Raw genomic sequence first — 14,183 nt, 5'->3', positions numbered from 1 at the left:
CTGTGTGCTCTGTTATGCGAAGCACCCTTCTGTTGCCTTTGTTGCAAACAGGTGGTTCCTGAATTTCACATTGGAACAGCTACTTTGTATCAAGTCATTTAAAAAAACAACAATACAACCAGGTTTGAGTGGGAGCAAGCATTGTACAGTGGCCTTAAATCTGAATATGATAGATCTGAGGAAGCAGTTTGATTTTCTTCTGTGTGTTGAGTTGCTAGAGCGTCTGATGTCAGTAACCACCTGGTTTTAGCTGAGGTGGAGGAGGGCAAGAGGGAACACTTCGTGCCTTTTCCTCCTATTGTCTGTCTGACAATCAGTGATGTGTTTTTCACTTGCTCTCACATGCCCTGTACCCTGGAAAGCCTCCTGCAGGGGCTGAGATTCCGTCATGGCCGTGCGTTTGACAGAAGTTGCAATTGGGTTTTCTTCTTTGTCTTCCCCCCAGAAAGAAGGATTTTTTTTTGTCCTGGTGCTAGTTGCCATGCTTTTTCTGCACTCTGAGTTCTGGGTCGTGTGTATAGCTGGTACACTGTCTGGGTCCTTTGCAGCCGCCTATGCGGGGCCAGACCTTGGCCCTGCTGAGCTGCAGGATGTAGATACATATATATTATAATTTTTTGCTTTTATATATATATATATATATAAAATTTGTTAACAGATATTTTGCCAGGTGCCCCTGCCCTGCCACTCACTTTCATGCACTTGTGAGCATCTGCCAGATGTACATACCAGCTCCACATGGGCAGACACCCTGGAAAGCAGAGGATGGTGGAGGGATTGGGTTAAAAAAAACAACTCTGTTTGCCAGCTTTTCTTTACAAAATATTTGCCATGTTGCTCCTCCACCTGCTTAGCACAGGGTGTCCAGGGTGACAGGAGGCAGCGTGGTCCTTGGGGCAGGGGATACGCACCCTTATCCTGGCTCCTCTGCCTGGGAGGAACAAACCCCCAGCAGCAAACAGGAGGGAAATATGGATTTGCGTCATGAATTATATATACACATATATATGCATGATTATATATATGTGTGTATATATATATATTTGTGTCTTCAGGATTAGGAGTTCTGTTTCCATGCAATAACAGTGGGAGGTATCTAATTGCCGGGGTTGGCATTGCGTTCTATCGCCACTGCCCTGAGTGCTTCACACATCCCTCTCTCCTTGTGCCCACGGCTGCTGCAATGGCATTTAGTGCTTTCTAGATCCTTAAAGCAGATAAACACCAAAACCTGGGGGTTTACGTAATGAAGTGGGAGCGGGGCTCATGTCTGTCAGACAGCTCGCCTGCGCTGGGGTGCCACGTCCCCCAGGCACCCATCTGCTGGTGCAGGGAGGGGGGGAGAAGCCATCTGGTGGCTGCTGCTCCCACACTGGAGGACTGGGACCCCAAAAGGAGCTGGGAGGGTGCCAGGTGTCCCCCCAGCATGTGTAGTCCCCTCGCCAGGGGAGGAGAAGAAGCCACGCACCCTGGCAGGGAGGAGTATTCTGCCTCTGAACATAAAAACTTGTGTGAGCCAGAGCTGTTTTTAAATTACAGGTCTAAAGAGTTGATGGAAAACTTGCCAGAAAGGGGTCAGGGAGGGGAATGGAGCAACAACCAGAAGAACTTGCCACAGCACCGGCAGGGAGTGTGGTGTGCCAGCATGGCAGGCTGGGTGACAATGCAACAAGTAGGCAGGGGTTATTGCCAAAAACGGATGCAAGTTTTTAATATCGAGATTGCTATCTCAAGGTGATTATTAGGCTAATGTGCTTGCTTTGTTGCCAAGAAAATGTATCTGAGAGTGGGGCTGGGTGGGAACGAGCCTGTCAGTGTCTCCTTGGCATATGCCTGGTCTGAGTTGGCGCTGAAGCCAGAGTTGGCCATGTGCAGCATTCACACCTCTGATGGTTTCTGCAATTGTTTTCCCTTAAAACTTCCCCTTTGCAGTCTGAGGATGCAGTGTTGACCGTATGGAGCTCCAGCAGTCAAAATGTGCCACATCTCTAGTAGGATTTGACAGTGAAGTAGCCGGTTTGTATTGGTTATCTTAATGTATTAACACTACCCATTCCTCTTTTCTCCCTTTTCTTTCTGGTAGAGAAGGCATAGATAAAATATGAAATGGTCTTCTGCCCTAAGGAACCAGCTCTTCAGGGAGGCAGTCTGTAATAAAAAGGCAATGTGACTACTGATGGGCTGGACATTCTGCAGAAGAGAAAGAGCATCCCTTTGTTGCCTACCCTGAGCAAGCTGGGGTAGGCTATGGAAAGCCTCAGGGAGAGGAGGTGCAGAGCCGAGGATGAAAAACATTATCAATGTTTGAAGGTTTACTCAACAGAGAGAGGCTTTTTCCTGGAATGTGGAGTCCTCTTTATGCTATACTGGCAGCAGCAAATATTCAGAATATTCATGGTGCAGGGAGTTACGTTTCTGGTTTACACCTCTGTTGACGGAAGAATGAAATTGTAATTTCCTTGATTGCATTTTCCAGGTCATGCTTTGAGCAGGCCAGATGCCTGTCTTTGATTTTTATTTCTGCCATTGCAGTGAACCTTCAGGTGCAGCCCTCACACGAGGATTCTTTTTTTTTTTTTTTTTTTTTTGGGGGGGGGGGGGAATGTGAAATAAGATAAACCCACTGATAAATGCCTGGTGATTTCCTGGGCTCCCCCAGGGCCAGCAGCAGGCACAGGGGGATCCTGGTGCTGCTCCCCAGCTCTGTGGGCTGTTTACAGCTCCTTCCCCACGGCTGGGGAGGGTGGTCTGGGCACAGAGGGACCGCTCTTCTCCAGGACAAGCGTTCCAGTGGGCAGAGACAAAAGGCAGTATCAGGCAGACAATGTCCCACAGAGCAGCGCTCTGATGGGCTCCGTCCAAGCCTGTATGAGCGGGTGATTCACAGCCAGTTGGTGTTTCGGTTGTCTTGCTGTGCGTCTCGGCTCTTCTCTAGTCAGGACTCTGCTAGTGGCATGTCCTGGTGCTCCTCTGTGTCACTGAGCCACCTCCCAGAAACCTCTCCCTTTTTACCAGCCAGGCTTTTGGGAGGGTTTTTTGTGCTTCCCTCCCCAACCCAAGTCTGTGTCCCTCAGCCAGAACACAGCCCTCTTCTGAATGCGCAGTAACTGCATCACTCTCAGATCAGATGCACCTCGCAGCACAGACTCTCACCATCAGCTGGGCTGACTCCTGCCTACAGCCTCCAGGGATCCCTGGGGTAAAAAAATAAACCAGCAAGTGTAATTAATTGCATATTTCCAACACTTTCAGTAACCTGGGGTGTTGTGGTTGTGGCAGTGCCTCCTAACTGTGCCCCACTACCTGGCTAAAGGCAACCTTACTGTTTGTTTTTTTGATTTCATTTATTTACAAAAGAAAAGGTTTTGTGTCTCAGCAAACTTTGAATATGAAACACGAGGTAAAACAAGTGGGTGTTTTGGGCCTGCATTTTCTCTTTTTGTTCAAGTAAGATGCAGTTACATGATGGAGCTGACTTTTCTGCAGGAAGAACACAAATCTGCCTTGCTTGGTGTTTTCTTGGGTGCAGTGAGAAGCACCTGTGGGTGCTGTGGTCTTCCAGAAAGCTTATCTGTCCTCTCTGTCACAACTAAAGGGCTGCTGAAGCACTTTGAAGAGCAGGCTATGCATTGTAGTCTTTTAGTAAAGAAATGCTTTGGTCTCTCATTCCTCTCTTTTGTAGCAGTCTGTGTAGCCCCATGAGATGTTCTGAAGTGTGTTTTTCCATGACAGAGGTTTCCTGCAAATTGATTTTTAATGTTTTTTAAGTGTCCCACCCAGCGTTAAGTCTTGCCAAGAGAGAATAGAACAGTCGATGACTCATGGTGGCTTTGAAATTTCTGTGGATAGCCCTGGTCCCACTGAGTTTTGGCAGCAGTTATGGCAAACAAGCGCTTTTGTTCACTGGGAGAAAGAACCAGCAAGATGGGAACTGCTGCCTGAGCCTGTTCAGGGTCTTTTTTTTCTCTCCCAAAGCTATTGCTGTTCGTTCTAGCAAATGGCATTTTTGTACATGTGTAAAATTGTCTGCAGACACTTTTCTGAGCAGCGCTGCTCCAGAAGTTATAGCAGTGGGGGGAAAAGTAATATTTCTTGGTTCATCGTGCACAGCTGCCCATATTGTGTTGAGGTCTGGAGTGTTCAGCTTGTACGTTGTAACCTTAATGATCTGATTTCCTCTAGGAACGTGTAGAAAAATCCTACATAGGAGGTTTCACAAAATGAGAAAAAGCTGCAGGGTGTCTGTGGTTGTCCAGACACCTGCATTGCTTGTAAGGTGCTGGAGGTCTGGGTACATAGGTAAGGGAGAGGAATGAGGAGGCAGCCGAGGCTCGATTTGAGTTCAGACACGAGCACGATCTTTCACTGTGCCATCAGCATGCTTCTGTACTGGCTTGATGGATGTGGATTTTTCCCCCCCCCCCCCCCCCCCCCGAAAGGTGAATAAAATACATTCAAGGTCTGTATTTTGTTCTAAGAAAGCTGTCAGTATTGTATATGTGTATAAATGAGCTGTTCTGCATAAATTTGCAGGTGTGTAGTTGTATTTAAGCAAAAACCACACAGGAGCTATTCTTTCCAACTTACTTCTTCATAGTGAGCAATTTTGTATTGAATTTGCCTGGGTTTGATCTTGATTCACCAGGTATTGATCTGAAACCTCAGCCATAGTTCCAGAGTTATGTCAAGTGAAATCAGAACCAACCTTCTGGAACTGCTCACTCATCCTTATTTTTGATAATGAATTAAACACTTCAGCGTATAGAAAAGTTAACTTTTCAGTAATTTGAGTACACTGTGTCCTGGGTGCTGTTTTGTCATCCTATGGAGGGTCTTATGAATCTCCTGTGGAGGGTCTCCTTGGGACAAACTGGTTTACAAAGCCGCCTGAAGTCTGCTGCAGTCTTGAGGACAATACCACCTTTGCCCTCTGATCTTGGCTCACAGCTTCTCTTACATTTACCCTGGGGACTTTCCCAAGCCAACTGTTTTCTTCTTGCAAACTAGAAATTCTCAAGTATTTGTTATAGCTGGCCAGGGAGAAGGGAAACACAGGTCTCTGGGAGTCCTTAATATTATCCTAGATTCACAGATGAATGAGATTTCTGGATGTGAAAGGGCGGCCAAGGGCTGATGTTTGCCCATGTCGATGCTTGCTGTTGACCATGGCTGTAGGTAAGCAGCTGCTTTTGGAAATGCAGAACAGTAGTAGGTATGCACCCGCCTGTCATCTTCTCTGGCATGTGTTGTTGGTGCCTGTTTGGGAATGATGCCTTACTGTACAATGAGCATGTGATGCTGGGTGTCTCAGCTCGACGGTGGGAGGCGAGGGCATTGAGCGCTGTAGTTTTTGGGGTAGACTGGAAGTCAGCCAAGGATGGAGACATCAGATTCTTGTGGAGTTTATTAGCCAGAATGCAGGAAATATCTTTAAAAGCATTGCTTAAAAAAAAAAATCATATAGGGAGGTTCAGTTTGGAAAGGTGCTAAATCCATGTGTGCAGGTAGGGTATGGAAGTGTTTCAGGGATGGGATGGCTGGAGGTGTGTGGTGTCCCCATGGTGTTGCAGCTCCTCTCACTTCTGTAAATCTGACATGCATCACATGCTTTGGGCTTACCAGAGTACATCCCTGACATGCTGCATGCACAGTAAGCAAAGCCTGGCAGAGGTTAATGTTCAGTGTGTGCGGTGGCAGGGGTGATTCATGCTACCAGGAAGCATCAGCGTGGGATGGCACCATGCAAACACACATGGACCCAGGATCCAGACTTGGCTGCTGCTCCTCATAAGGGAACACTCTGAGTCCTGCACTATGGTTCTACCTTCCTGCTCCATTATAAATGCCTGCTCATGCCAACTGTTTTTTGCAATGTAAATTGTTTGAAGAGTTCCACTGAAACAAACAAAAAAATCAAGACAATATAAACAGCATTTTATTAAAGCAGTCAATTATTAGTAAAAATACATGGTCTCAATCTGCTCAGTCCTTGTTGCTGCAATACCTGCAGAAATTTCTTTGACTAAATCACAAAAAGAGTTGACAAAAATTTAGCATCTTCATGTACTTTTGCATGTGGTTTTTAACAGCGGGAGGAGAAGATTAAAATCATGTTCTCACTTAACGGAAGCTTGGCAATTAGCAGCAAGGTTGCCACTGGAGTGGGGATAGTCACCTCCTGACAGGAAGCTGTGCTCTCTGCCTTCATATAGAGCAGCTCCTGGTGGGAGCAAGTGCCTTTGCTGGGAGCACGGCTGAGGGAAATGGCTAAGAGACCGTACTGCAGTCTCCCAGATCCCTTCCTGAGGACAGGCTGCAGTGCTTTCCCCAGTTTAGCTTGGCTGGCAGGAGTAATGGGAAGAACCGTGTTTGCATTTATCAGCTGTGGAATGGAGGTGCTGGGCTGCCTTCCAGCATGCCTACTTGGCTCTGCACCACTGAAATTCCCTGCGGAAATGTGGCTTGGCAGGTGGTGGCTGCTGGAGCAGATGTGGCACTGGGACATAACCAGAATAGTGTTGAGTGATGTACAGGACATTAGCCTTGTAGATGTCTATACGTTTAGATCATGAAAATACGTCCTGTTATTTGTGCATATGATGTGTTCATCATAAGAGCAGCAGCAGTGCTTACCATCCCTTGAGCACTGCAGTGGTCACAGAATCCCAGAATCCCAAGGGTTGGAAGGGACCTCAAAAGATCATCTAGTCCAACCCCCCTGCAAGAGAAGGGTAACCTAGAGTACATCACACAGGAACTTGTCCAGGCGGGCCTTGAATATCTCCAATGTAGGAGACTCCACAACCCCCCTGGGCAACCTGTTCCAGTGCTCTGTCACTCCTTGTCACCTCTGATTGTTGTGGAGATGGTTACCTTCCATTATGCTATTGCCCTGGGAAGCTCCTTGCTTTTGGTTTTTTTTTTTTTATAAAGCTTTCATGATCCTTCCTAGTGCCAAGCTCTATGTGTGTCTCAGTGCTCTGAAATGCTGCATCCTTTCACCTTCCTACTGTTTGTGGTCCTTGAAGCAGGTACTTTTTCCAGTCCCTCTTTTTCCTCAGCCCAGGATTCCCTTGGCTGTTCCCTGTAGCATGTCTGTTGTATAGTTTGGGCCTGCCGAGATATTGCTGATATCCAAGGTGGTGTCACACAGTTCCCTTTCCCCATCTGCAGCTACAGTGATAGGAGGTATCTGGTTAGATCATCAGGTGATGGAGGCTGTGGGCTTCCCCTGTGCTGGCTTTCAAGGCTGTTATGTGCAGTGCTCCTGAGTTTAGGTGTGCAGAGTGTGTGCCATGACCACATCACACAATGGAGGGTTCATGGTGATCCAGAGGTTGAGTGCAGCTGCCCAAAGGATGTACAGCACTCTTGTCCATGCCCAAGGAATCCAAAACATGGCGATGAGCAAGTATGTGAATGGCTGCCATTAATCACTGATAAATACCTAATGATTGGTTTCCAGTGGGAGGCTGTGCTTCCAGTGGAAGCCTGAGGAGCAGCGCCTGTGCTCCGAGTGCCCTGCTGGGCAGGGGAGAGCAGGAGCCCTGTGCTAGGGAAGCAGGAGTCAGAGCAACCAGCATGTCAGCATGAGATCAGCAGCCAGTGCTCATCTGTGGATGTTTATGTTTTCATTTTACTGTTATGTAAAGCAAATAATGAGAGTCCTTGGGAAGCGGCTGACGCTCAGGCCGGTCCTGGGTGTGGGGAAAAATCCTGCACGGAGGGGTTTTCTGAATACAGCAGTGGGTTAGTCACCACACAATCACAGCACTGCCTGCCGCGATGACCAGGCCCTCTACCTCATAGTTTCCCTTGGCCTGCCTGGGTGGTTCTCTAGTACAAATGCTGTGGGACGGATGCTGCAGAACCCAGTACAAGGGCAGAAGAAGCTATGCCCCATTACTGATATCACAGCAGGGACTTCTATAGTCTTGCCACTTACTTCCAGTCATCTCAGTCTTAAAGCATCTCGTCACCTGTTGAAAACAAGCTGTGTGGATTCCCATGACTTAGTTTTTCCTCTGGGTAGGCTGGTGGCTTGGCAGTAAGCCTCACATGGAAAGGACTATGGAAATCAATAAGGCGGAACCAGGGAACTGTGCTGAAGTTGTTATTGGGAAGAGCAAATTGGTTCCTGCTTTTACAGGTATTGCTGTTAAATGTAGGAGCTTTGTGAGCTGGAAACACTGGAAACAGTGTTTTGAAAAATTTTTGTTTTATCAAGATTGAGCCAAAGGTAAGGAAGTGAGGCCAGGATGATGTCTGAATGCGAGTCCCAATCAACAATAAACGTCACATTTCAGTTCTTCTCTAGTTCAGTATCTTTCCAGGGTGGGAGCAGTGCTTTGGTTCTTATTCACAGGTTGGTTTGTGTGTTTTAAAAAATAAACTCTAATCCCCTTGCTCTGTCACTGTAGTATGAGCATCCAGAAGGGCATCTTTTCAGGAGGTGTCTCCATGTGCCATGCTGCCCACTTGCTCACCTGGCTAAATGACTTCCATGTACTGAACCTGAGAGCAGGGTTAAGTCATTGCTGAGCATTTTTGATCCCCTACTTTTTTTTACCTACTTAGGAAATGCAGCATGTTACCTACAAGAGCCCTTGGAATCTGATTAGGTAGCAGGGGAGGGTATACTAGAAAACAAAATCAGTGTGTGTGTGCTTTGCATATGTGGTTTCCTTGGGCTGGATAAGCAGGACCCTCTTTGCAGGTTCTGGTGGGGACCTGAGCCTGGGGGACATTTCCTGACTGCTTAGTGGATGTCTGACACCTGCCCAGGACTGTGGAAGAAAGGTGTGCCAGGGAGTAAATCCAGGTGATGACAGGCCTGTCTCCTCCTGGGGGATGCAAATAATTCCTCGTAAAGGGCTCTTGTCAGTTAAGAGTGTTTCTCTATGCAGGAGTGTCCAAAGCTAATTTTAGGATTAAAATGTAATGAATTAGGGAATAGTTATATGGAAAAGACCCATCACTGCCAGGCAGGGCAAACAGCTGTTGTGGGCATTGTGTGTAGGATTTCCGTAGTATCTCTTCTGGGCTCCCACTGCCTGTATGCCACTCAGGCTCCCTGCAGCAGCAGGAGGAGAGAGGAAATTAATGGCTCAAGTTTCGATTTTGTTTTGTTTCGGTTTTCCCCTTTTTAATAACACCATCTCATTGACCTGTTTTAGCCTGAGCCCGCATGTTTTGCTCATGCAGCTAGCGAGGCTTGCATGGGTGCAGCCACTGGCACTGCCTGCAGGACAAAACCAAGTATGGGAATGGAGGTCACTTGTTGCAGCCCTTGCCAAAAGGTCACTGTACTGGGAGAGATGTCATGGGAACTGGAATGAGGCTAATTTTCAGGGATTATAGTGCTTCTCACCATGGGGATGGGAGTTGATGTAGAGCGTCAAACCCTGGGAGACATTAGCAGGAAATGCCTAGTTTTACTGGATGTATTTTCTTTTCCCTCCTCCCTTCTTTCCCAAATGAAGGCTTTTGTGGTTTCGTAGCTCTGCGTGGTGCTCGTCAGCATCATAACCTCATTAAGGAGCAGCAATTATCTGAGTTTGTTGCAGATCTGGCACCATACATCTAAGAGAATTAGGCTGACCAAACTTTAGGTAGTCTGTGCTATTACCAGCTGCATATATTTTCACATCAGGACTTGAATGTCTTCAAAGCACAGAACTGTTCATGAATGTTTACTAAAACTTGCTTTTTTTTCTTTTTGCCTTCCAGCTTCCATGTCCTTAAAGCTATGCTTCTATTTTCCTGTGCAGCAAGTGTAAAACCACTGTTCCTTAAGTGAAGGCTGAGATTGTTATATGATCCCCTAAGTAAAAACTGGAGGTTAAAGCATAACCGAAATGCCAAATAACAAAAATAGCTATCAGGCTTGTAGAGTTGCAGGATTGAGCTAGGGGTTTGCAATACATTCACAGGGGCTAAGGGATTAATATAGTTAATTTTGATTTTTATAGTTGTTTTCCTTAAGTTTTGAAATACTGACTCTTGATGCAGTCGTTATTCCCAATGTATATATTCTGCTAGCTCAAGAGGTTTGAGGCCCGTGTGCTGTGGGGACAGCCCGGTGAAGGGAGGCAGAGAGTTAAATTATGCTTGGAAGAGGAAGTAATTAATCTGAAAACCAGGCTGGACAAAGGTGGTGTCAAGCAGAGTTTGTAGGGGTTTTAGTATGGTTCTTTCCTCTTTCCTTTTTTACGATCTCCCCTTTTCCTTGTTTGTTCATTTTTCCAAAGCTGTTCTTTACAGATGACTTTTTTTCCTCATTGTTTTTTTCCTTCTTGTTGCTTTTGCCTGGAGAGAGTTTGAGCCAGATAAAACTGGAGCAGTGCCTTCCCTCTGTTAATATGCAGGTTGCTGAGGCAGTTCCTGGCTGCCCAGGCAGCAGGTTTGGGAATGTGGGTGCTGGAGGGAAGTGGGTTGGATGTTCCACCTCCCCTGCCCTGGGAAGGTCAATAGGGGCAGCCTGCCCTTACAAACCTCCAGCCCTGGGGACTACAGTCTTGAACAGTCCTGTGCCTTCGCTGTTAGACAGGGTTTTTGTCCCTAGTCTCTGCTCTGAACCTATAATTCAGAGCAATTATCTTTTCTCTGCCTTGCTCACAGGCGGCTTGCAGACTGCTGTCATGTTTTATCCAAGTCTCTTCCTTCTCAGTCCTACCACTATGTTCTTATGGGTCAAGTGCTTTAGATCTGATTCTTCCTGTCTTCTGCACCGTGTCTTCCTTTTTGGCTTGCAGTAGCCTTGTTTGTGCATCTTGGCACAGGTTTTGCTTTTGTCTGCTGCTTTTTTGCTCTCCTGGATGGCAACAGCCAAATACTGAAATGTAACAAATGTTTCTAATATATTTCACCCTATTATTTCCACCCTCCTGCAATTTGCCAGTATCATGTGTGCTCTCTCTGTCCTTCGCATAATTGCAGCCTTCAAAGCTGACAATATCAGCAAGTTTTATAAGCCCATTCTCCAGCCCATCATTAGTGCAGGTAGTGAGTGGCGCTGGATAGGCAGGGCCTCCTTGACACATCTATTTTGCAGTTGAATCATGGATAACTGTGCTTGGTGTGTGTTTGCATCCAGCCTGTTGCACATTAACCTGGATACATTCCTCAGCTTGCCTATGGGAATGCAAACAGTGTCCTCATGGAAACTCTGGCCAAGAGGTTAAATAGCTCTTACTGAGCAGCGCCGTATAAAGCAATTTGCAGAAGCTTTCAGAGGGACATAGTATGTCCCATCTCTCTGTCTGACCCCTCCCTACCTAGGGCTGGGTTTGTCCCATGCCTTCTGGCTCTGCAGTGGCCGGCTGTGACAGCGGAGCTCAGTTGCTGCCTGGATTTGTGGGGCTTTTGGCAGAGCTGGAGGCAAGTCACATTTTCCCTCTTGAGGCCATAATCTGGCTTGAATCTTGGCAGGGGGGGATCTTGCTGCTGGGTCTGAATTGGGTCCAACTGAATTTGGACTCTGCTTTATCCCACGGCTTGTCTGTGGCAGCTGTGAAAACAGCTTTTAAAAGAATAATTAGAAAAGCCCTCAGTTATGCAGCACTGCTGTGGTCCTCAGCAAATAATCGTTGCATACACTGGTTAATTGTTTATCCATTAAGTGACTGCGTCAATTAATCTGACAAGAGGAGCCTGGCTGTACCTGGCACGGAGGGGAGGAGGAGGAGGGAGGATGGGCATCCTATCCGTGTTGGCTCCTGTCCGCATGCTCTTCCTCCAGCCCTGTTGCTGTGGCATTTGTCTGCAGGTTTTCTTCAAGTGTAATTGCTGGCACATCACGTACAAGGTGTATTTGGGTTTGTGTTCTCTTTTCCTTGTCTTCTGGAAAGCACATTAAGTTTCCATGAAGCAAGAGCATCTCTTCAGCCTAAAAGAAGCAAACTGTTTTGTTTCCAAATGTGAAATACAAAGCAAGGTGCTGCTTTATTTCCAGCTAGGTGGCCATAAAAATTCTTAGTGTGGGGTAGGAAATAAAATAGGTGCAGAGTGGGGAAGTGCTACTGCCTGGCATGTGGCAGCTCTGGGCTCCCCTCTACTGCTCTTGGGGTTATCTGGGAGGCCTGATAGCATGGCCTCCCTCCTGGGAATGCTGTGTATGTGTGCCTGCTTTGTAGGGAGAAAATCAAACACCCAGGGCCAGTCTATATCTGGTGGAATGACTTCACTGCTAGCAGGAAATAAAAATGTACCTTGTGTGCTCTGAGTAATTAACGTTCCCTGCAGTATGTTGTTAGTAATAGGTAAAGTGTAAAACTTCTGACAATGAGAACTGGCTCTCCATCCAGCTGCGGTGAGGGCAGTGTGGGGCAGCACTAATGACAAGTTCCTGCTGCAGGGAGGCTGTGCAAGCTGGGTGGCATCAGTACCTTAATAGTCCCATGCTTCAGTACAGCTCCACCTGCAAGGATGAATGCAAATTCCCTTTTTGCTCTCCCCAGACAGAAGGGGAATGAGGTACCTAGGAGAACACACATGAGTTGTTCAGGCAGATCTCTTCAAGTGACATGCCAGCCCAGTGAGCCCCAGTCTGGTCTTAAAGCCACCTGTGCTGCAGTGGCATTCCCAGCCATCTGTGGAAGGTGGCAGAGCCACCAGCACCCTCAGAGCCCTCACTGCCAAGGTGAAGCTGTGTTTCTGCATTTGCTTTGGTATAATAAGGAGAGATTGACCCAATTTTTCTTGATTCAAGTCTATATGCAAATATATTTTTTTTTTTTGTGAAGACAGCTCATTTTAACATGTTTTTGAGCTTACATGATATCAACCTTATGTCGTTAGAAAACTATGTACTTGTTTCAAGAGGAAATGATAATAAAGAATGTTCTTTCAAAAGCAGCTAAACACATGAATTATTAAAATGTTACATTATTTCCAAATTACAGCATATCCAGCTCTTTCTATGGACCTCACTCAAGAATAATTGCATAGTGTTCTCTGCAGAATTTAACATCAGAAATGTCACACTTTTTTCTTTCTTAATCATTCTTTTACACAATGTAAGAGCTTCCACAAGTATAAATGGGCGTCCTTATATTTGGGCATCCTGTATTGGCTTCTGTGAAGCATTGCCTGTTTGTCCCATCCACATTTTTTCAGTGTAGCTGTCGAGCTGTGATGTTTATTGCAGAGCACAGCAAAGATTGAAGGGGCTTTTTGTCACGGAGGTGTCCAGGAGCTGGAGCTTGGCTATGTGCAGGACCAGCAGCTGGGTCTGCAGCCGCATGGTGAGTTGCAGAGCCTGGAGGAGGAGGAAGCAGCTTTGGAAATCCTTGCAAGCACTGGGAACTTGCACCAGTGTTCATGGACGTGCCTCATGTCTTGATAGCGTGTTTGGGATTTTATCCTTTTTTTTTTTTTTTTTTCTTCCTTTTCTTCGTTCCCTGTTGTTGTCCTGAGTCAGGCTCCTGGCATGGGTGGGTGGGGATGAAGGTGGGAAGTGCTGTAGTCATCAGTGCCCAAACACCTCCAACTGTCACTGTCTGACTGCCCTGAGCAGGCTACAGCCTTCACACTGCCCACTGTCCCCATCACAAAAGGGGGGTGGGCTGGTCCCCTCCAGACACCTGTGCTGTGTACAGGGTGCGAGCTCCTTGGGGGTCTCTTGGAGGCGTGAGCACAAGGATGAGCTGCAGTGTCCACCTGTGCTCCTAGGCTTTCTGTGGGCATCCGGATGCTCCTGACCCTGCTCTGCTCCCTTCACAGGAGCCTTCATGGCTGTGACTTTTGAGCCTGCTGAGAGAATGGAGCTGTGGGAGAGCACAAGACATGCAGATATCATGGGCAGTTGTGTCAGATGCATAGAAACAGAGGAAATCTCAATAATGCCAGGCATTCATATTGCTAGTTCAATCACAAAAAAAATGCCTACTGATTTTCTAAGTGAGCTTTTTCCTCTGCGCAGCTTAACCTGGCAAACACAATGCCATGTGGATTATGTCTTGGATTTGGCCAGGCATTATTATGGTTTGTGCTTTTCCTGGTGAATTGTCATTATTGCAGAGCTAGCTGAGATGGTCAGATGAGTTGCTGTAAAAGCTTCCTTGCTTTCCCTTTGAAATCAATATGTGAAGGTATTCCCAAGCCACAACCAAGCCCTTGCAATTTTTTTTCGTAGGTGGGAAGTGAAATATTACATATTTTGTATTTTAAAGTACAAATGGATA

General features: G+C 46.7%; 1 protein-coding gene across 3 annotated transcripts in view; it reads left to right on the top strand.

Annotated features, from left to right (window-relative positions):
- Window positions 1-14,183, top strand: part of PLD1 (phospholipase D1) — a 76,423-nt gene that overhangs the window by 14,544 nt on the left and 47,696 nt on the right. The window lies entirely within an intron of this gene.

This window comes from Pezoporus occidentalis, unplaced genomic scaffold, assembly GCF_034315485.1.
Source record: "Pezoporus occidentalis ecotype Australia unplaced genomic scaffold, CSIRO_AGI_Poc_V1 ctg8, whole genome shotgun sequence".
Taxonomy (NCBI): domain Eukaryota; kingdom Metazoa; phylum Chordata; class Aves; order Psittaciformes; family Psittacidae; genus Pezoporus; species Pezoporus occidentalis.
Note: the sequence above shows the minus strand (reverse complement) of the source record. Positions and strands in the feature narration are given on the sequence as shown.